This window comes from Pristiophorus japonicus, unplaced genomic scaffold, assembly GCF_044704955.1.
Source record: "Pristiophorus japonicus isolate sPriJap1 unplaced genomic scaffold, sPriJap1.hap1 HAP1_SCAFFOLD_584, whole genome shotgun sequence".
Lineage (NCBI taxonomy): Eukaryota > Metazoa > Chordata > Chondrichthyes > Pristiophoridae > Pristiophorus > Pristiophorus japonicus.
Window position 1 is genome coordinate 138,797 of NW_027254493.1, and position 21,582 is coordinate 160,378.

The 21,582-nt window shown below is 46.4% G+C and overlaps 1 long non-coding RNA gene across 1 annotated transcript; it reads left to right on the top strand.

Annotated features, from left to right (window-relative positions):
* Positions 1-231: 231 nt before the first annotated feature.
* Positions 232-16,597, top strand: LOC139255064 (uncharacterized). The gene is made up of 3 exons (XR_011592043.1): positions 232-299; positions 1,957-2,094; positions 16,536-16,597. It is a non-coding gene; the product is annotated as an uncharacterized lncRNA (long non-coding RNA).
* The last annotated feature ends 4,985 nt before the right edge of the window (positions 16,598-21,582 follow it).

Genomic DNA, 21,582 nt, shown 5'->3' on the forward strand with positions numbered 1-21,582 from the left:
GAGAAAAGAAAAGCTGAGGTTATTTCTTGGACCATGACGAGGAATTGAATAATGGTCTTTGTTTTGCGGGGCTGAATTGCTCGCGACACAATCATACTGAGCGATGCTCTAAAATGAGGAAAAAGTTTCAAGTTCCAATTCTGAACTGTGCTTGTTTTCAGTGGAACAAATCACCAGTCGTATTCATCAAACGTGTGGCATTAACTCTAAAGGCATTTCGTTCAGCAGTGACAGCGTGTTCATCTCCCAATCCAGCAGTTTCTGTGCTTCTGATTTCTGTAATAATCGGATAATTGCAGGTAAGGTTACAGTGCGTGATAATCCGACTGGGATCCAATAGATTCATTGAACTGATGTATGTAATGCGTATCCCCGATTTTCATCAGATGCTTCGCCTCCAATCTCTGGAATTCCCTCCCTAATCCTCTCCGCCTTGCTACATCTCCCACCTTAAAACCTACCTCTTTGACCAAGCTTTTGGTCGCCTGCCCGAACAGCTCTTTACGTGGCTCGGTGCCAAATTGTGTCTGATAATGCTACCCGCCCTCCCCAACCACCCCCACCTCCCCGTTTACTGTTCCACTGAAGTCAACTGAAAACGAATATCGGGTGAGGCGTAACATGGGCGACCGATTTGCTCATGCACACAAATAATTTGACCCCGCTATTCTAATGGGATTAATTTTATTTTATTAATTCATGGGATGCGGGCTTTGCTGGCAAGGCCGGCATTTATTGCCCATTCCTAATTGCCCTTGAGAAGGTGGTGATGAGCCACCTTCTTGAACCGCTGCAGTCCGTGAGATGAAGGTGCTCCCACAGTGCTGTTAGGATTCTTATTGTTTATCCTAGCGGTTTGATACAACTGAGCGGCTTGCTAGACCATGTCAGATGGCAGTTAAGAGTCAACCACATTGCTGTGGGTCTGGAGTCACATATAGGCCAGACTGGGTATGGACGGCAGATATCTATCCCCAAAGGACAGTAGTGCACCAGATGGGGTTTTATGACAATCCAGTGGTTACACGATCGCCATTACTGATGCTAGCTTTTAATTCCGGATTTATGTAACTAAGTGACTTTAAATTCTACAGCTGCCGTGGTGGGACTTGAACTAGATGGCTTTGGATTAATAGTCCAGTAAATAACCACTATGCTACCGCTTCCAATAATGATAATGTTGGTAATGTTGGTGTCATATTTTGACCTGAAATAAACTTCCGACCACATATCCACAGCATAACTAAAACCGTCTATTTCCACCTCGATAACATCGCCCGTCTCCGCCCTAGCCTCAGCTCATCCTCTGCTGAATCCCTTATCCCTGCCTTTGTTACCTCTAAACTTGACTATTCCAATGCACTTCTGGCTGGTCTCCCACATTCTATCCTACACAAATTAAAGGTTTTCCAAAACTTCGCTGCCCGTATCCTAACTCGCACCAAGTCCCGCTCATCCATCACCTCTGAGCTCGCTGACCTACACTGGCTTCTGGTTAAGCAATGCCTCGATTTCAAAATTTTCCTCCTTATTTTCAAATCCCTCCATGGCCTCGCCCCTCCCTATCTCTGTAATCTCCCTCTGCCCCAAAACCTCCCCGAGATGTCTGCACTCCTCTAATTCTGCCCTCTTGAGCATCACTGATTATAATCGCTCAACCTTTGGTGGCCGTGCCTTCTGTTGCCTGGGCCCCAAGCTCTGGGACTCCCTCCCTAAACCTCTCCGCCTCTACCTCTCTTTCCTCCTTCAAGATGCTCCTTAAAACCTACCACTTTGACCAAGCTTTTGGTCACCTGCGCCAATTTCTAGTTATTGGCTCAGTGTCAAATTTTTATCTCATAATATTCCTGTGAAGCACCTTGGGATGTTTCACTACCTTAAAGGTGCTATATAAATGCAAGCTGTTGTTACTGTAATATCCAATAGATGATTCTTTTCCTCTGGTTTCCCTTTCAGAGCCTGCCAATACCACCCTGAATGGAATGAAATGCTACGGATGTTATGCAAGTAGCTCTGAGGCCTGCAGTGAAAAAATAGTGAAGTGTGTCGGAGAAGAGAATGGGTGCATGACTGGATCAGGAATACAGCAAGTGTGTACGTTTAACTTTTCTGTTCCATCGCTTTAACTTTTCTTTGATATTATGGCCTGTCCCATTCTAAATGAATGGAAAACACACAACATAAAATTCATCTGTCACTCAGTGTCAGTCTGAAAGCAGTTCTGTTCAGGTGCATGGAATCAGAGAACGATACAATACCTAAGGAAACTATTCAGCCCATCGTGCCTGTGCTGGCTCTTTGAAAGACCTTTCCAACTTTCTCACTCCCTCTGCCCTTTCCCATAGTCCTGAAAATCCCCCCCCCTCCCCACCCCGACCACCGCTGCATCAGAAACTGGGCACAGATTGGCCTTACGTGTGACCCACGGAAATAGTGAGGGGGATGGGGAAGGGTTAGATCTTCAACTTGCCACGTGGGCTTGAAACTGGAGGGTTTGAACCTGCACTTTTACAGCTGGGTGTCAAACACACGGCAGACAAGTGGCGACCCTTTTTACAACTCTGCCCACTTTACTTTTAAACTGACTTCAGTGGAAAGGACTATCAGGTGGGGTGTGAAACAGGCCAATGATTGGTCAAAGCAGGTTTTGCCTAGTGGGTTTTTTCTTTGCAGGGTACAAAGTAACTGCTGCCTGTGGGATCCTGGTCTTTATAAATAGAGGTATTGAGGATAAAAGCAAGGAAATTACGGGAAAATCAAAGCCCGTGCCACTAAACGCTCAGTTGCAGAGTGGTTGTGAAATAGGCTAAGTGACAGAAAGCAGAGAGTAGTGGTGAATGGTTGATTTTCAGACTGGAGGCATGTAAAGATTGGTTTCCCCAGGGGTCAGTATTAGGACCACTGCTCTTTTTGATAAGAAGATAAGAATTAAGAGCAGGAATAGGCCATTTGGTCCAGTGTGCCTGCTCCACCATTCAATAAGATCGTGGTTGATCTTCTACCCCATCTCCACTTTCCTGCACTGTCCCCATATTCCTTGATTGCCTTAGGATGAGGGGTAGGCCATTTAGGACTGAGATGAGGAGAAACTTCTTCACTCAGAGAGTTGTTAACCTGTGGAATTCCCTGCCGCAGAGAGTCGTTGATGCCAGTTCATTGGATATATTCAAGAGGGAGTTAGATATGGCCCTTACGGCTAAAGTGATCAAGGGGTATGGAGAGAAAGCAGGAAAGTGGTACTGAGGGAATGATCAGCCATGATCTTATTGAATGGTGATGCAGGTTCGAAGGGCCGGATGGCCTACTCCTGCACCTATTTTCTATGTTTCTATGTTTCTATGTTAATATCCAAAAATCTATCGATCTGTGTCTTGAATATACACAATGACTGAGCATCCACAGCCCTCTGGGGTAGAGAATTCCAAAGATTCACCACCCTCTGAGAGAAGACATTTCTCCTCATCTCAGCCCTAAATGGCCAACCACTTATTCTGAGACTGTGACCGTTGGTTCTAGACCCCAAAGGCAGGGGAAACATCCTCCCTGCATCTACCCTGTCAAGCCCTGCAAAAATGTTGTATGTTTCAAATAAATTACCTCTCATTCTTCTAAGCTCCAGAGAATATAGGCCCAGCCTATTCAATCTCTCCTCATAGAACAATCCCCCTAACCCAGAAATCAGTCTGGTGAACCTTCGTTGCATTCCCTCGATGGCAAGTATATTCTTCCTTAGGACAGGAGTCCTAAACTGTACACAGTACTCCAGGTGTGATCTTACCAGGGTGCTATATAATTGCAGTAAGACATCTTTATTCTTATATTCAAATTCTCTTGTAATAATAAAATAATGATAAAAATTGATACCCACATTACAATAATTACTGCAATCTAAAAGTACCTCATTGACTGTAATGTGCTTTGAGACGTCAGGTGGTCATGTAAAGCGCTATATAAATGCAAGTCTTTCTTTCTATGTGTTAATGACCTGGACTTGGGTATCAATTCAAAGTTTGCAGAAGACACGAAACTCGGAAATATAGTAAACAATGAGGAGGCTAGTAACACACTCATCGGGAGGCATGGACAGATGGTGAGATGAGCAGACACATGGACAGATGGTGAGATGAGCAGACACATAGACAGATGGTGATATGGGCAGACACATGGACAGATGGTGAGATCTGCAGACACATGGACAGATGGTGAGATGGGCAGATACATAGACAGATGGTGAGATGGGCAGACACATGGACAGATGGTGAGATGGGCAGACACATGGACAGATGGTGAGATGGGCAGACACAGACAGATGGTGAGATGGGCAGACACATGGACAGATGGTGAGATGGGCAGACACATGGACAGATGGTGAGATGGGCAGACACATGGACAGATGGTGAGATGGGCAGACACATGGACAGATGGTGAGATGAGCAGACACATGGACATATGGTGAGATGGGCAGACACATGGACAGATGGTGAGATGAGCAGACACATGGACAGATGGTGAGATGGGCAGACACATGGACAGATGGTGAGATGGGCAGACACATGGACAGATGGTGAGATTGGAAGACACATGGACAGATGGTGAGATTGGAAGACACATGGACAGATGGTGAGATTGGAAGACACATGGACAGATGGTGAGATGGGCAGACACATGGACAGATGGTGAGATGAGCAGACACATGGACAGATGGTGAGATGGGCAGGCACATAGCAGATGGTGAGATGGGCAGACACATGGACAGATGGTGAGATGGGCAGACACATGGACAGATGGTGAGATGGGCAGACACATGGACAGATGGTGAGATGGGCAGACACATGGACAGATGGTGAGATGAGCAGACACATGGACAGATGGTGAGATGGGCAGACACATCGACAGATGGTGAGATGGGCAGACACATCAACAGATGGTGAGATGGGCAGACACATAGCAGATGGTGAGATGGGCAGACACATGGACAGATGGTGAGATGAGCAGACACATGGACAGATGGTGAGATGGGCAGACACATAGCAGATGAAGTTTAATGTAGCAAAGTGATTCATTTTGGAAGGAGGAATGAGGAGAGACAATTTAAAATAAATGGTACAATTTTAAAGGGGGTTCAGGAACAGAGAGACCAGGGAGTGTACGTACACACATCCTTGAAGGGGACAGGACAAGTTGAGAAGGCTGTTAAAAAAGCTTATGGGACACAGTATTTGTAACAAAAGAGATAAGTTGACGGCACAGATTGAGACAAATGGGTATGATCTGATCGCCATTACAGAGACGTGGTTGCAAGGTGACCAGGACTGGGAATTAAATATTCAGGGGTACTTGACAATCCGGAAGGGCAGACAGAAAGGAAAAGGAGGTGGGGTAGCTCTGTTGATAAAGGATGGATTCACTGCAATAGTAAGAAACAATATTGGCTCAAATGATATGGGTGTTGAAACAGATTGGGTGAAGATAACGAATAATAAGGGGAAAATGTCACTGGTGGGCATAGTCTCTAGGCCCCCTAACAGTAGCAACTCTGTTGGTCGGAGTATAAGCCAAGAAATAATGAGGGCATGTAAAAAGGGAAAATCATGGGTGATTTTAATCTCCATATTGATTGGACAAATCAAATTGGTTAGAGTAGCCTTGAGGAGGAGTTCATAGAGTGCATAAGGGACCGGTTCCTTGAGCAGTATGTAACAGAACCAACCAGGTGGCAGGCTATCTTAGATCTGGTCCTGTGTAATGAGACAGGATTAATAAACAATGTCCTAGTAAAGGATCCCCTCGGAATGAGTGATCATAGCATGGTTGAGCTTCAAATTCAGATGGAGGGTGAGAAAGATTTCTAACCAGCGTACTTAGCTTAAATAAAGGAGAATATGAAGATATGAGGGCAGAGTTGGGTAAAGTGGACTGGGAAAATAGATTAAAGTGTAGGATGGTTGATGAACAGTGGCGTACATTTAAGGAGATATTTCACAACTCTCAAGAAAAATATATTCCAGTGAGGAGGAAAGGGTGTAAGAGAAAAGATAGCTATCCGTGGCTAAAGAAATAAAGGACGGTATCCAATTAAAAACAAAGGCATACAAAGTGACCAAAACTAGTGGGAGGACAGAAGATTGGGAAGCTTTTAAAAGCCAGCAAAGAATGACTAAAAAAATGATTAAGAAAGGGAAGATAGACTTTGGGCCCAAGTTTCGGCCTCAGTTGCTCCTGATTTTTTGGAGCAACTGGTGTAGAACGGAGTATCTTAAAAATTAAAATTATCGGCATTTAGTTTGCTCCAGTTCTAGTCAGTTAGAACAGTTTTACTTTGGAACAGAATTTTTTTTTCAAAAGGGGGGCGCGTCCGGCCACTTACGCCTGTTTTCAAAGTTTCGGCAGTGAAAACTTACTCCAAACTAACTTAGAATGGAGTAAGTGAAGATTTTTGTACGCTCGAAAAAACCTTGTCTACACTTCAGAAAATCAGGCATAGGTTACAAATCAGGCATCGGGAATGGGGGGCGGGGGGGGGTTTAAAGGGAAGTTTACAAACATTAAACACTTCAGTTTTACAAATAAAGAGCCATCATCAATAATAAATGATAAAAACATCAATAAATCAACCAATAAATCAATCAAAAAAAATTAATAAGAAATAACTTAAAAAAAATATCAATAAATAAACCATTTTCTACTTACCGACTGCAGCACCGGGAGCCCTCCCCCACCCCCAGTGTGTCTCTGTCAGTGTCTCTATCTCTCTGTCTGTCTGTCTGTCTGTGTGTGTCTCTCACTCTCTGTCTGTCAGTGTCTGTGTTTCTGACAGCGAAGGGAGGGGGGGAGGGGGGGAGGGGGAGGAGGGGGAGGAGGGGGATAGAGTGGGGGAGGGGAGTAGAGGGGGGAGGGGGAGGAGGGGGGTAGAGGGAGAGAGGAGGGGCAGGGGGAGGGGAGGCAGAGGGGGAGGGAGGGAAGGGGAGGGATGGGGGAGAAGGGAGAGGGGGGAGCGAAGGGGGAGAGAAGGGGGGGAGGGGGGAGAGAAGGGGGGGAGGGGGGAGAGAAGGGGGGGAGGGGGAGAGAAGGGGGGGAGGGGGAGAGAAGGGGGGGAGGGGGAGGGGGGAGAGAATGGGGGGAGGGGGAGGGGGGAGAGAAGGGGGGGAGGGGGAGAGAAGGGGGGGAGGGGGAGGGGGGAGAGAAGGGGGGGAGGGGGAGGGGGAGGGGGGAGGAGAGGAGGGGGAGGAGAGGGGGAAAGGGGGGGAAAGGAGAAGGGGGGAAAGGAGAAGGAGGGGGAAAAGGGAAAGGAAAAGGGTGGGTGAAGGTGAAGGAGAAGGGGGGGTGGAGACTGAACAGGCCGGGCCCAGCCGGGCCCAAGACTTCGGGCAGGGCCCGTCCCCAGCACCAGATTTACAGGTAGGTTGCATTGGGTCGGGTCGGGTCCGAGGTCCGGGGTCAGGAGCGCGGGTCAGGTCGGGGGGAGCGCGGGTTGGAGTCGGGAGCGCGGGTCGGGTTGGGTCGGGGGGGGGAGGGAGGTCAGTTCGATTCGGGTCGTGGGGGGGGTGAGGGAGAGAGGGAGGGAGAGGGAGGTCAGGTCGGGTGGGAGGGGGAGCGCGGGTCGGGTCCAGTCCGGGGGGTCGGGTCCGGTCCGGGGGCGGCGGGGGGGGGGAGGGGTAAGCGGGAGTCCAGTCGGGTCGGGAGGAAGCAGGAGCAGGGCGTGGGAGGCAGCCTTATGCACGCAGCCCCAATGAGGCCATTCGACCAGGGCTAGGGGCTGCGTGCTTCGGGCCCCTCCCACATAGTTTTGGGCACCTGGAGTTACTGCACATGCGCGCCCACTGTAGCGTGCATGTGCAGAGGTCCCGGCACTGTTTTCAGCGCGGGGACCTGGCTCTGCCCCCCAACAGCTCGTGCTGCGCCGCGCCCGACTCAAGAGGACCAGTAGGGAGCCGGAGAATCTGTAAGTTTTTTTTAGGCGCACTTTGTGGCGCGAAAAACGGGCATCCAGGTCGGGGCTGTGCCGTTCTAGGCGCGGCCCGAAACTTGGGCCCAATGAAAGTAAACTAGTGCAATATGTAAAAACAGATAGCAAGAGTTTCTACAGATATATAAAAAGGAAAAGAGTGGCTAAAGTAAATGTTGGTCCCTTACAGGACGAGACCGAGGAATTAGTAATGGGGAACATGGAGATGGCAGAAACTCTGAACAAATATTTTGTATCAGTCTTTACGGTAGAGAACACTAACAGTATTCCGACAGTGGATAGTCAAGGGGCTATCGGGGGGGAGGAACTTAACACAATCACAATCACTAAGGAGGTGGTACTCAGTAAGATAATGGGACTAAAGGCAGATCAATCCCCTGGACCTGATGGCTTGCATCCTAGGGTCTTAAGAGAAGTAACGGCAGGGATTGTGGATGCATTGGTTGTAACTTACCAAATAGTTGGGGTCCCAGTACTGATCCTTGTGGCACCCCGCTAGATTCTGGGGAGGTTCCAGCAGATTGGAAAACTGCAAATGTAACACCCTTATTTAAAAAAGAAGGCAGACAAAAAGCAGGAAACTATAGACCAGTTAGACAAACATATGTGGTTGGGAAAATGTTGGAATCCATTATTAAAGAAGCAGTAGCAAGGCACTTGGGTAAGCAAAATTCGGTCAGGCAGAGTCAGCATGGATTTATGAAGGGGAAGTCATGTTTGAATAATTTGCTGGAGTTCTTTGAGGATGTAACGAACAGAGTGGATAAAGGGGAACCAGTGGATGTGGTGCATTTGGACTTCCAGAAGACATTTGACAAGGTGCCACATAAAAGGTTACTGCACAAGATAAAAGTTCAGGGGGTTGGGGGTAATATATTAACATGGATAGAGGATTGGCTAACTAACAGAAAACAGAGAGTCGTGATAAATGGTTCATTCACCAGTAACTAGTGGGGTGCTGCAGGGATCAGTGCTGGGACCCAAACTATTTCCAATCTATATTAACGACTTGGAAGTAGGGACTGAGTGTAACGTAGCCAAATTTGCTGACGATACAAAGATGGGAGGAAAAGCAATGTGTGAGGAGGACACAAAAAATCTGTAAAAGGACATAGACAGTGAGTGAGCAAAAATTTGGCAGATGGAGTATAATGTTAGAAAGTGTGAGGTCATGCACTTTGGCAGAAAAAAAATCAAAGAGCAAGTTATTATTTAAATGGAGAAAGATTGCAAAGTGTTGCAGTACAGCGGGACCTGGGGGTACTTGTGCATGAAACACAAAAGGTTACTATGCAGGTACAGCAAGTGATCAGGAAGGCCAATAGTATCTTGGCCTTTATTGCAAAGGGAATGGAGTATAAAAGCAAGGAAGTCTTGCTACAGCTATACAAGGTATTGGTGAGGTCACACCTGGAATATTGTGTGCAGTTTTGGTTTCCATATTTATGAAAGGATATACTTGCTTTGGAGGCAGTTCAGAGAAGGTTCACTTGGTTGGTTCCGGGGATGAGGGGGTTGACTTATGAGTAGGTTGGGCCTCTACTCATTGGAGTTCAGAAGAATGAGAGGTGATCTTATCGAAACGTATGAGATTATGAGGGGGCTTGACAAGGTGGATGCAGAGAGGATGTTTCCACTGATGGGGGAGACTAGAACTGGAGGGCATGATCTTAGAATAAGGGACCGTCCATTTAAAACAGAGATAAGTCCGTGAGTCAGAGAGGTCTACAAAAGGCCGCGAGGTCGGGAGGTGCGTCGCTGAGTCAGGAGTCCGTGAGTCGGAGAGGCCTACAAAAGGCCGCTAGGTCGTGAGGTGCGTCGTTGAGTCGGGAGTCCGTGAATCAGAGAGGCCTACAAAAGGCCGCGAGGTCGGGAGGTGCGTTGCTGAGTCGGGAGTCCGTGAGTCAGAGAGACCTACAAAAGGCCGCGAGGTCAGGAGGTGCATCGCTGAGTCAGGAGTCCGTGAATCAGAGAGGTCTACAAAAGGCCGCGAGGTCGGGAGGTGCGTCGCTGAGTCAGGAGTCCGTGAGTCAGAGAGACCTACAAAAGGTCGGGAGGTGCGTCGCTGAGTCGGGAGTACGTGAGTCAGAGAGACCTACAAAAGGCCCAGCTTGTGCAGCTACAGGGAGAAGGCAAAAAGAAGTAGAAAGAAATAGAAAGGTGACGTCACAGCCAAGGGGGTGAGTGATTGGCTGGTGACTGGTAAGTAGTTTTTCTTTTTTCTCTTCTATATCAGTGAGTAACTTTTAGCACTGTTGTTGCCAATTTAAGTTAATCTTAGGGTTAAGTCATGCCAGGCGAGCTCAGGCAAGTGTTATGCTCCTCCTGTACTATGTGTCCTCCGGTGTCCCTGACGACTACGTGTGCGGAAAGTGTATCCGCCTCCAGCTCCTGACGGTCCGCGTTGCGGAATTGGAGCTGAGGGTGGATTTACTCTGGAGCATCCACGATGCTGAGAATGACGTGAGTAGCACGTGTAGCGAGTTCGTCTTACCGCAGGTGAAGGGTCCACAGCCAGTTAGGGAATAGAAGACCAGCAGGAAGAGCAGTTCAAGGAAGGTAGTGCAGGGGTCCCTTGCGGTCATCCCCCTGCAAAACAGATACACCGCTTTGAGTACTGTTGAGGGGGATGACTTATCAGGGGAGGGCAGCAGCAGCCAAGTTCATGGCACCGTGGCTGGTTCTGCTGCACAGGAGGGCAGGAAAAAGAGTGGGAGAGCGATAGTGATAGGGGATTCAATTGTAAGGGGAATCGATAGGCGTTTCTGCGGCCACAACCGAGACTCCAGGATGGCATGTTGTCTCCCTGGAGCAAGGGTCAAGGATGTCTCGGAGCAGGTGCAGGACATTCTGAAAAGGGAGGGTGAACAGCCAGTTGTCGTGGTGCACATTGGTACCAATGATATAGGTAAAAAAAGGGATGAGGTCCTACGAGACGAATTTAAGGAGCTAGGAGTTAAATTAAAACGTAGGACCTCAAAAGTAGTAATCTCGGGATTGCTACCAGTGCCACGTGCTAGTCAGAGTAGGAATCGCAGGATAGCGCAGATGAATACGTGGCTTGAGCAGTGGTGCAGCAGGGAGGGATTCAAATTCCTGGGGCATTGGATCCGGTTCTGGGGGAGGTGGGACCAGTACAAACCGGACAGTCTGCACCTGGGCAGGACCAGAACCAATGTCTTAGGGGGAGTGTTTGCTAGTGCTGTTGGGGAGGAGTTAAACTAATATGGCAGGGGGATGGGAACCAATGCAGGGAGACAGAGGGGAACAAAATGGAGACAAAAGCAAAAGACAGAAAGGAGATGAGTAAAAGTGGAGGGCAGAGAAACCCAAGGCAAAAAACAAAAAGGGCCACTGTACAGCAAAATTCTAAAGGGTCAAAGTGTAATAAAAAGGCAAGCATGAAAGCTCGGTGCCTCAGTGCAAGGAGTATTCGGAACCCAGGAGAGGGCTCTGAGCGAGTTAGAGTGGGTGAGAGCTCAGATGAACAGGACCCCAAGAAAGAATGCAAAAGGCAGGAATCAACAGAGCAGAGTAGCACTGGGGTAAGTGTAAACCACAAGGTGATAGGAAGGGACAATATGTATGAATATAAAGGGGCTGCAGGAGGTGTCAAAACTAAAAATCATGGTTTAAAAACTAGTATTAAAACACTCTACCTAAACGCACGCAGCATTCGAAATAAAGTAAATGAGTTGACGGCACAAATCATTACAAATGGGTATGATTTGGTGGCCATAACAGAAACGTGGTTGCAGGGTGGCCAAGACTGGGAATTAAGCATACAGGGGTATCTGACAATTCAGAAAGATAGACAAGAAGGGAAAGGAGGTGGGGTAGCTTTGTTAATAAAGATGATATCAGGGCAGTTGTGAGAGACGATATTGGCTCTAATGAACAATATGTTGAATCATTGTGGGTGGAGATTAGAGATAGTAAAGGGAAAAAGTCACTGGTGGGCGTAGTTTATAGACCCCCAAATAATAACTTCACGGTGGGGAGGGCAATAATCAAGGGAATAATGGAGGCATGTGAAAAAGGAACGGCAGTAATCATGGGGGATTTTAACCTACATATCGATTGGTCAAATCAAATCACATTGGATAGCCTTGAGGAGGAATTCATAGAATGCATACGGGATTGTTTCTTAGAACAGTGTGTTACAGAACCTGCAAGGGAGCAAGCTATCTTAGATCTGGTCCTGTGTAATGAGACAGGAATAATAAACGATCTCCTAGTAAAAGATCCTCTCGGAATGAGTGATCACAGCATGGTTGAATTTGTAATACAGATTGAGGGTGAGGAAGTTGTGTCAGAAATGAGCATACTATGCTTAAACAAAGGGGACTGCAGTGGGATGAGGGCAGAGTTGGCTAAAGTAGACTGGAAACACAGACTAAACGGTGGCACAATTGAGGAACAGTGGAGGACTTTTAAGGAGCTCTTTCATAGTGCTCAACAAAAATATCTTCGAGTGAAAAAGAAGGGCGGTAAGAAAAGGGATAACCAGCCTTGGATAACCAAGGAAATAAAGGAGAGTATCAAATTAAAAACCAATGCGTATAAGGTGGCCAAGGTTAGTGGGAAACTAGAAGATTGGGAAAATTTTAAACGACAGCAAAGAATGACTAAGAAAGCAATAAAGAAAGGAAAGATAGATTACGAAAGTAAACTGGCGCAAAACATAAAAGCAAATAGTAAAAGCTTTTACCGATATATAAAACGGAAAAGAGTGACTAAAGTAAATGTTGGTCCCTTAGAAGATGAGAAGGGGGATTTAATAATGGGAAATGTGGAAATGGCTGAGACCTTAAACAATTATTTTGCTTCGGTCTTCACAGTGGAAGACACAAAAACCATGCCAAAAATTGCTGGTCACGGGAATGTTGGAAGGGAGGACCTTGAGACAATCACTATCACTAGGGGTAGTGCTGGACAGGCTAATGGGACTCAAGGTAGACAAATCCCCTGGTCCTGATGAAATGCATCCTAGGGTATTAAAAGAGATGGCGAAAGTTATAGCAGATGCATTCGTTATAATCTACCAAAATTCTCTGGATTCTGGGGAGGTACCAGTGGATTGGAAAGCAGCTAATATAACGCCTCTGTTTAAAAAAAGGGGCAGACAAAAGGCAGGTAACTATAGGCCAGTTAGTTTAACATCTGTAGTGGGGAAAATGCTTGAAGCTATCATTAAGGAAGAAATAGCGGGACATCTAGATAGGAATAGTGCAATCAAGCAGACGCAACATGGATTCATGAAGGGGAAATCATGTTTAACTAATTTACTGGAATTCTTTGAGGATATAACGAGCATGGTGGATAGAGGTGTACCGATGGATGTGGTGTATTTAGATTTCCAAAAGGCATTCGATAAGGTGCCACACAAAAGGTTACTGCAGAAGATAAAGATACGCGGAGTCAGCGGAAATGTATTAGCATGGATAGAGAATTGGCTGGCGAACAGAAAGCAGAGAGTCGGGATAAATGGGTCCTTTTTGGGTTGGAAATCGGTGGTTAGTGGTGTGCCACAGGGATCGCTGCTGGGACCACAACTGTTTACAATATACATAGATGACCTGGAAGAGGGGACAGAGTGTAGTGTAACAAAATTTGAAGATGACACAAAGATTAGTGGGAAAGCGGGTTGTGTGCAGGACACAGAGAGGCTGCAAAGAGATTTAGATAGGTTAAGCGAATGGGCTAAGGTTTGGCAGATGGAATACAATGTCGGAAAATGTGTGGTCTCCACCTTGGAAAAAAAAACTGTAAAATGGAATATTATTTGAATGGGGAGAAATTACAACATGCTGCGATGCAGAGGGACCTGGGGGTCCTTGTGCATGAATCCCAAAAAGTTAGTTTGCAGATGCAGCAGGTAATCAGGAAGGCGAATGGAATGTTGGCCTTCATTGCGAGAGGGATGGAGTACAAAAGCAGGGAGGTCCTGCTGCAACTTTATAGGGTATTGGAGTACTGCGTGCAGTTTTGGTCACCTTTCTTAAGGAAGGATATACTAGCTTTGGAGGGGGTACAGAGACGATTCACTCGGCTGATTCCGGAGATGAGGGGGTTAACTTATGATGATAGATTGAGTAGACTGGGTCTTTACTCGTTGGAGTTCAGAAGGATGAGGGGTGATCTTGTAGAAACATTTAAAATAATGAAAAGGATAGACAAGGTAGAGGCAGAGAGGTTGTTTCCACTGGTCGGGGAGACTAGAACTAGGGGGCACAGCCTCAAAATACGGGGGAGCCAATTTAAAACCGAGTTGAGAAGGAATTTCTTCTCCCAGAGGGTTGTGAATCTGTGGAATTCTCTGCCCAAGGAAGCAGTTGAGGCTAGCTCATTGAATGTATTCAAGTCACAGATAGATAGATTTTTAACCAATAAGGGAATTAAGGGTTACGGCGAGCGAGTGGGTAAGTGGAGCTGAGTCCACGGCCAGATCAGCCATGATCTTGTTGAATGGCGGAGCAGGCTCGAGGGGCTAGATGGCCTACACCTGTTCCTAATTCTTATGTTCTTATGTTCTTATGTTTATAAGGAGGAATTTCTTCTCTGAGAGTTGTAAATCTGTGGAATTTGCTTCCTCGGAGAGTTGTGGAAGCTGGGACATTGAATAAATTTAAGTCAGAAATAAACAGTTTCTTGAGCGATAAGGGGATAAGGAGTTATGAGGGGCGGCCAGGGAAGTGGAGCTGAGTCCACGATCAGATCAGCCATGATCGTATTAAATGGCGGAGCAGGCTCGAGGGGCCGTATGGCCTATTCCTGTTCCTATTTCTTATATTCTTATGACCCTCGGCTTTATAAATAGAGGCATAGAATACAAAAGCAAGGACGTTATGCTCGACCTTTATATAACACTGGTTACGCCTCAGCTGGACCATTGTGTCCAATTCTGTGTATCACACTTTAGGATGGATGTAAAGACCTTGGAGAGGGTGCAGAGGAAATTTACTAGAATGGTACCATGGATGAGGGGTATGTTTTAACAGCCTTCTCAATGTGCCCTGCCACCTTCAAAGATTTGTGTGGGTACACCCCCAGGTCTCTCTGCTCCTGCCCCTTTACTTTATAGTGCCGCTCCTCATTCTTTATTCCAAAATTAATCACTTTGCACCTCTGTATTAAATTGTATCTGTCATGTGCGGCCCATTTCATCATTCTGTTTATGTCCTCCTGAGGTCTGTTACTATCCTCCTCACTGTTTACAAATTGCAATAAGCTTCCAAATGATTTTAAGGGATGGAAAACCACAGATCAAGGTGCAGAACTTCACAATGTACATCTCAAGTGTATTTTGGTCAGTGTTCTGTTATTCTCTGATCCCTCTGACTGACACCTGTGCTCCTTGGGCGAGCAATAGGCAGCTCCTTATAACTGACAGTCGACGTCCTGCTGTGTAAGTACACAATGGGTATGTTCGTGTTCTGGTTAAGTTACCAACAAGCAAAGAACTGGGTTACTAATTCAGATCCAGGATCAGTTCAAATCCCAGCAAAGGAAATCTGTGAGACTGAATTCAGTTACTTTTTAAATTATTATTCATTCACAGGATATGGATGTCGCTGGCAAGGCCAGCATTTATTGCCCATCCCTAATTGCCATAATGAAGCCCCCTTCTTGAATACAACTGAGTAGCTTGTTAGGTCATCTCAGAGGGCAGTTAAGAGTCAACCACGTGGGTCAGGAGTCACATATAGGCCAGACCGGGTAAGGACGGCAGATTTTCATCCCTGAAGGACATTAGTGAACCAGATGGGTTTTTACAACAATCTGGTGGTTTCATGATCACTAGCTTTTTAGTTAATAGATTTGAATTGAAATTCCCCAGCTGCCCTGGTGGGATTTGAACACAAGTCTCCAGATCATCAGTCCAGGCCTCTGGATTACTAGTCCAGTGACATAACCACTATGTGATCATACTCCATAATACAAATTTAAAATAAAAAGCAGGTGTCAGTAAAAGTGACTATGAAGCTGTTGGATTATCATTAAAAAATCCATCTCGTTCTCCCATGTCTCAGTGGGTAGCACACACGCCTCTGGGATAGAAGGTTGTGGGTTTAAGTCCCACTCCAGGGACTTGAGCATATAAATCTAGGCTGGCACTCCAGTGCAATGCTGAGGGAATGCTACACTTTTGGAGGTGCCTTCTTAAGGATGAAACGTTAAACCGAGGCCCCGGCTACTATCTCAAGTGGAAATAAAAATTCCGATGGCACTATTTCAAAGATGAACAGGGGAGTTATCCCCAGTGACCTGGCCAATATTTATCCCTCAATCAACATAATAAAAACAGATTATCTGGTCATTATCATGTTGCTGTTTGTGGGAGCTCGCTGTGCAGAAATTGGTTATCGCGTTTCCCAAATTACAATAGTGACTACACCCCAAAAGTACTTCATTGGCAGTATAGGGGCTTTGAGACATGCTTGGTCGTGAAAGGCGGTATAAAAATGCAAGTCTTTCTTTATTTAGTGACATCCTCATCTTGATAATGAACTGCTTTCTCATAAGGATCATTTTATTGAGGAGTAATCTAATTTCTGTCTATTTCTAGTACCGACGATGGGGTTTCACCTTTTCACCAAAGGATGTATTTCTAAGAGTATTGTCGATGACCCAACCAGTTTGAGCCCGTTTCTCATAATCCTGGACCTGCCTCCGACGTTTTGTATGGCTAATCTGTGTAACGGTGACACAGAGAACACCAGCACAATTGATCCAGGGGAAATGTGACACAACTGCCAGGAAGAACATCAGTGATAGTTCTATGCTTTTCCGCTGCTTCCTGTGGTAGCAAGTTCCACATTTGCACCATTTCCTGAATAAAGACGTTTCTCCTGAATTCCCCACTGATTTATTAGTGACTATCTTATATTAATGACCGTTAGTTTTAGACTCTACACAAGTGACAATATCACCTCTACATCTACCTTATCAAACGCTTTCATAATTTTAAAGAACTCAATCAAATAAACCCTCAGCCTTCCCCTGTCTGAAGTAAAGAGCCATAACTCAGTTATTCCATAACCCAGTTATTTAAGGGGCTCAGCATTTTCTTGAAAAAAAGAATCAAAGGCATCTGTGGCTCAGTGGGTAGCACCCTTGCTTCTGAGTCAGAAGATTGAGGGTTCAAGTCCCACTCCAAGGACTTTAGCATATAAATCTAAGCTGACAGTCCAGTGTAGTGCTGAGGGAGTGCTGCACTGTTGGAGGTGCTGTCTTTCAGAAGTAATGTTAAAGCGAGGCCCTACCTGCTCTCGCAAGTGATGTAAAAAATCCAATGGTACTATTTCGAATAAGATCAGGGGAGCTATCCCTGCTGCCCCGGCCAATATTTATTTCTCCATCGACATAACAATAAACAGATTATCTGCTCATTATCACATTGATGTTTGTGGGAGCTTGCTGTGCGCAAATTGGCTGCCACGTTTCCCACATTACAACAGTGACTACACTTCAAAAGTATTTCATTGGCTGTAAGGTGCTTTGAGACGTTCTGTGGTTGTGAAAGGCGCTATATAAATGCAAGTCTTTCGTTCTTTTCTGATTGTTGCAACCACTTTCTCCAGTGCCTCTATAGTCTTTATTGTATCCCTAGATTCCAATCCAATCACAGATCTAGAAAGCTGTTTGTGAAAACATTATATTAATTGGTTTATCAAACTGTATAGTAGGTTGGTTCAATGCCAAGAGCACACAGAGTGATTTTTCTGTATCAATTAATGTCTATAATGTATTGAAGAACAGGTGTGTTTGGGAATTGCAAAGACATTCTTTAAAATAAAATCCTGTTTCTTTCTCTGCTCATCTCCCGAAATTGGCGAGTTAGCTATCAGCTCCACAGGTATGACATCGGCTTCAGCTGTCACCAGTACATCGACTCCAGCTACAACCAGTACATCGACTCCAGCTACAACCAGTACATCCACTCCAGTTACAACCAGTACATCGACTCCAGCTACAACCAGTACATCCACTCCAGCTACAACCAGTACATCCACTCCAGTTACATCCAGTACATCCACTCCAGTTACAACCAGTACATCGACTCCAGCTACAACCAGTACATCGACTCCAGCTACAACCAGTACATCCACTCCAGTTACAACCAGTACATCGACTCCAGCTACAACCAGTACATCCACTCCAGTTACAACCAGTACATCCACTCCAGTTACAACCAGTACATCCACTCCAGCTACAACCAGTACATCGACTCCAGCTACATCCAGTACATCCACTCCAGTTACAACCAGTACATCGACTCCAGCTACAACCAGTACATCGACTCCAGCTACAACCAGTACATCCACTCCAGTTACAACCAGTACATCCACTCCAGCTACAACCAGTACATCCACTCCAGCTACAACCAGTACATCCACTCCAGCTACAACCAGTACATCGACTTCGGCTACAACCAGTACATCGACTCCAGTTACAACCAGTACATCCACTCCAGTTACAACCAGTACATCGACTCCAGCTACAACCAGTACATCGACTCCAGCTACAACCAGTACATCGACTCCAGCTACAACCAGTACATCCACTCCAGTTACAACCAGTACATCGACTCCAGCTACAACCAGTACATCGACTCCAGTTACAACCAGTACATCCACTCCAGCTACAACCAGTACATCCACTCCAGCTACAACCAGTACATCCACTCCAGCTACAACCAGTATATCCACTCCAGTTACAACCAGTACATCCACTCCAGTTACAACCAGTACATCGACTCCAGTTACAACCAGTACATCGACTCCAGTTACAACCAGTACATCGACTCCAGCTACAACCAGTACATCCACTCCAGCTACAACCAGTACATCCACTCCAGCTACAACCAGTACATCCACTCCAGCTACAACCAGTATATCCACTCCAGTTACAACCAGTACATCCACTCCAGTTACAACCAGTACATCCACTCCAGCTACAACCAGTACATCCACTCCAGCTACAACCAGTACATCCACTCCAGCTACAACCAGTACATCCACTCCAGTTACAACCAGTACATCCACTCCAGCTACAACCAGTACATCGACTCCAGCTACAACCAGTACATCCACTCCAGTTACAACCAGTACATCCACTCCAGTTACAACCAGTACATCCACTCCAGTTACAACCAGTACATCGACTCCAGCTACAACCAGTACATCCACTCCAGTTACAACCAGTACATCCACTCCAGTTACAACCAGTACATCCACTCCAGTTACAACCAGTACATCCACTCCAGTTACAACCAGTACATCCACTCCAGTTACAACCAGTACATCGACTCCAGTTACAACCAGTACATCGACTCCAGTTACAACCAGTACATCGACTCCAGTTACAACCAGTACATCGACTCCAGCTACAACCAGTACATCCACTCCAGTTACAACCAGTACATCGACTCCAGTTACAACCAGTACATCCACTCCAGTTACAACCAGTACATCGACTCCAGCTACAACCAGTACATCCACTCCAGCTACAACCAGTACATCGACTCCAGTTACAACCAGTACATCGACTCCAGCTACAACCAGTACATCCACTCCAGTTACAACCAGTACATCCACTCCAGTTACAACCAGTACATCGACTCCAGTTACAACCAGTACATCCACTCCAGTTACAACCAGTACATCGACTCCAGTTACAACCAGTACATCGACTCCAGTTACAACCAGTACATCGACTCCAGCTACAACCAGTACATCGACTCCAGCTACAACCAGTACATCCACTCCAGTTACAACCAGTACATCGACTCCAGTTACAACCAGTACATCGACTCCAGTTACAACCAGTACATCCACTCCAGCTACAACCAGTACATCCACTCCAGCTACAACCAGTATATCCACTCCAGTTACAACCAGTATATCCACTCCAGCTACAACCAGTACATCGACTCCAGTTACAACCAGTACATCCACTCCAGCTACAACCAGTACATCGACTCCAGCTACAACCAGTACATCCACTCCAGCTACAACCAGTACATCCACTCCAGTTACAACCAGTATATCCACTCTAGCTACAACCAGTACATCCACTCCAGCTACAACCAGTACATCCACTCTAGCTACAACCAGTACATCCACTCCAGCTACAACCAGTACATCGACTCCAGCTACAACCAGTACATCGACTCCAGCTACAACCAGTACATCGACTCCAGCTACAACCAGTACATCCACTCCAGCTACAACCAGTACATCCACTCCAGCTACAACCAGTACATCCACTCCAGTTACAACCATTACATCGACTCCAGCTACAACCAGTACATCCACTCCAGCTACAACCAGTACATCGACTCCAGCTACAACCAGTACATCGACTCCAGCTACAACCAGTACATCGACTCCAGCTACAACCAGTACATCGACTCCAGCTACAACCAGTACATCGACTCCAGCTACAACCAGTACATCGACTCCAGCTACAACCAGTACATCCACTCCAGCTACAACCAGTATATCCACTCCAGCTACAACCAGTACATTAACTCCAGCTGTCACCAGTACATCGACTCCAGTTGACAGCAGTACATCGACCCCAGCTGGAACCCCAGCTGGATTCAGTACAGCAAGCCCAGCTGCAGCGAACCTAGCAACCAACAGTACCTCAAACCCAGCAGGAAAAAGCACAGCGAGTTCAGGTACCAACAACTTTACAGTTCTCGCAACAACCGGTATTGCAATCCCAGCGGTATACTTCCCATCCACGCCCCTCCCCTACAGCCAGGTGATACCCTGGGCCAGGCAATAAGCATAAAATAATAATGAAGTAAGCACTCAGCGGCAACTCTTTCCAAGAGCAATCAGTTAGTCCCACTTACCCCTCTCTTTCCCCATATCCCTCCAATTTGTTCTCCTTCAAGTATGTATCCTTTTGAAAGCTACTATTGAATCAATATCCGCCACCCCATTAGGCAGTGCATTCCAAATCCTAACCATTTGTTGCATTAAAACATTTTTCCTCGTGTCGCCTCTCGATCTTTTGCCAGTCACTTTAAATCTGTGCCCTCTGGTTATTGACCCTTCAGGTACGCGCCCCACATGTTTCGGGTATTCTGCATGCGATGCGCAGTCGTGAAAACCCGGAACTTGCGATCTGGCAAATAGCCCAACGTTCCGCCCGCGGAGGCCCTTCTCCCGGGAATTGGTTCAATCTGTCTGGGTTTCAGCCCATGTGCATTGCATGCCTACACCCGGAACTTGAGGGGCATCTACGGGCTTGTGTGCACCTCGTACTCACCTGTAGGAGCAACAAATTGTCTGCAGGTAAAAGCAGCCTGTCAATCCAACCTGTGCCACAAGTGACAGCAAAGGGTTACCTGCACAGCAAGCAATGCTGGGAGTAGCGCTCCAGGCAAAGCCGTGACTTTGAAGACTTTCGGTGAGTGGGGCAATGCTACACCTTGGTAATTGTCTCAAAGCGGCCTTTCAGTATATTTCAACAGATCATCCAGAAAGAGTGTAATAAGATATTGTCCTGTACCAGAACTGTACAGAGTGCTCCAAGGGTGGTCTAACCAAGGTTCGATACAGCTTCAGCATAACTTCCCTACTTTTCAATTCCATACC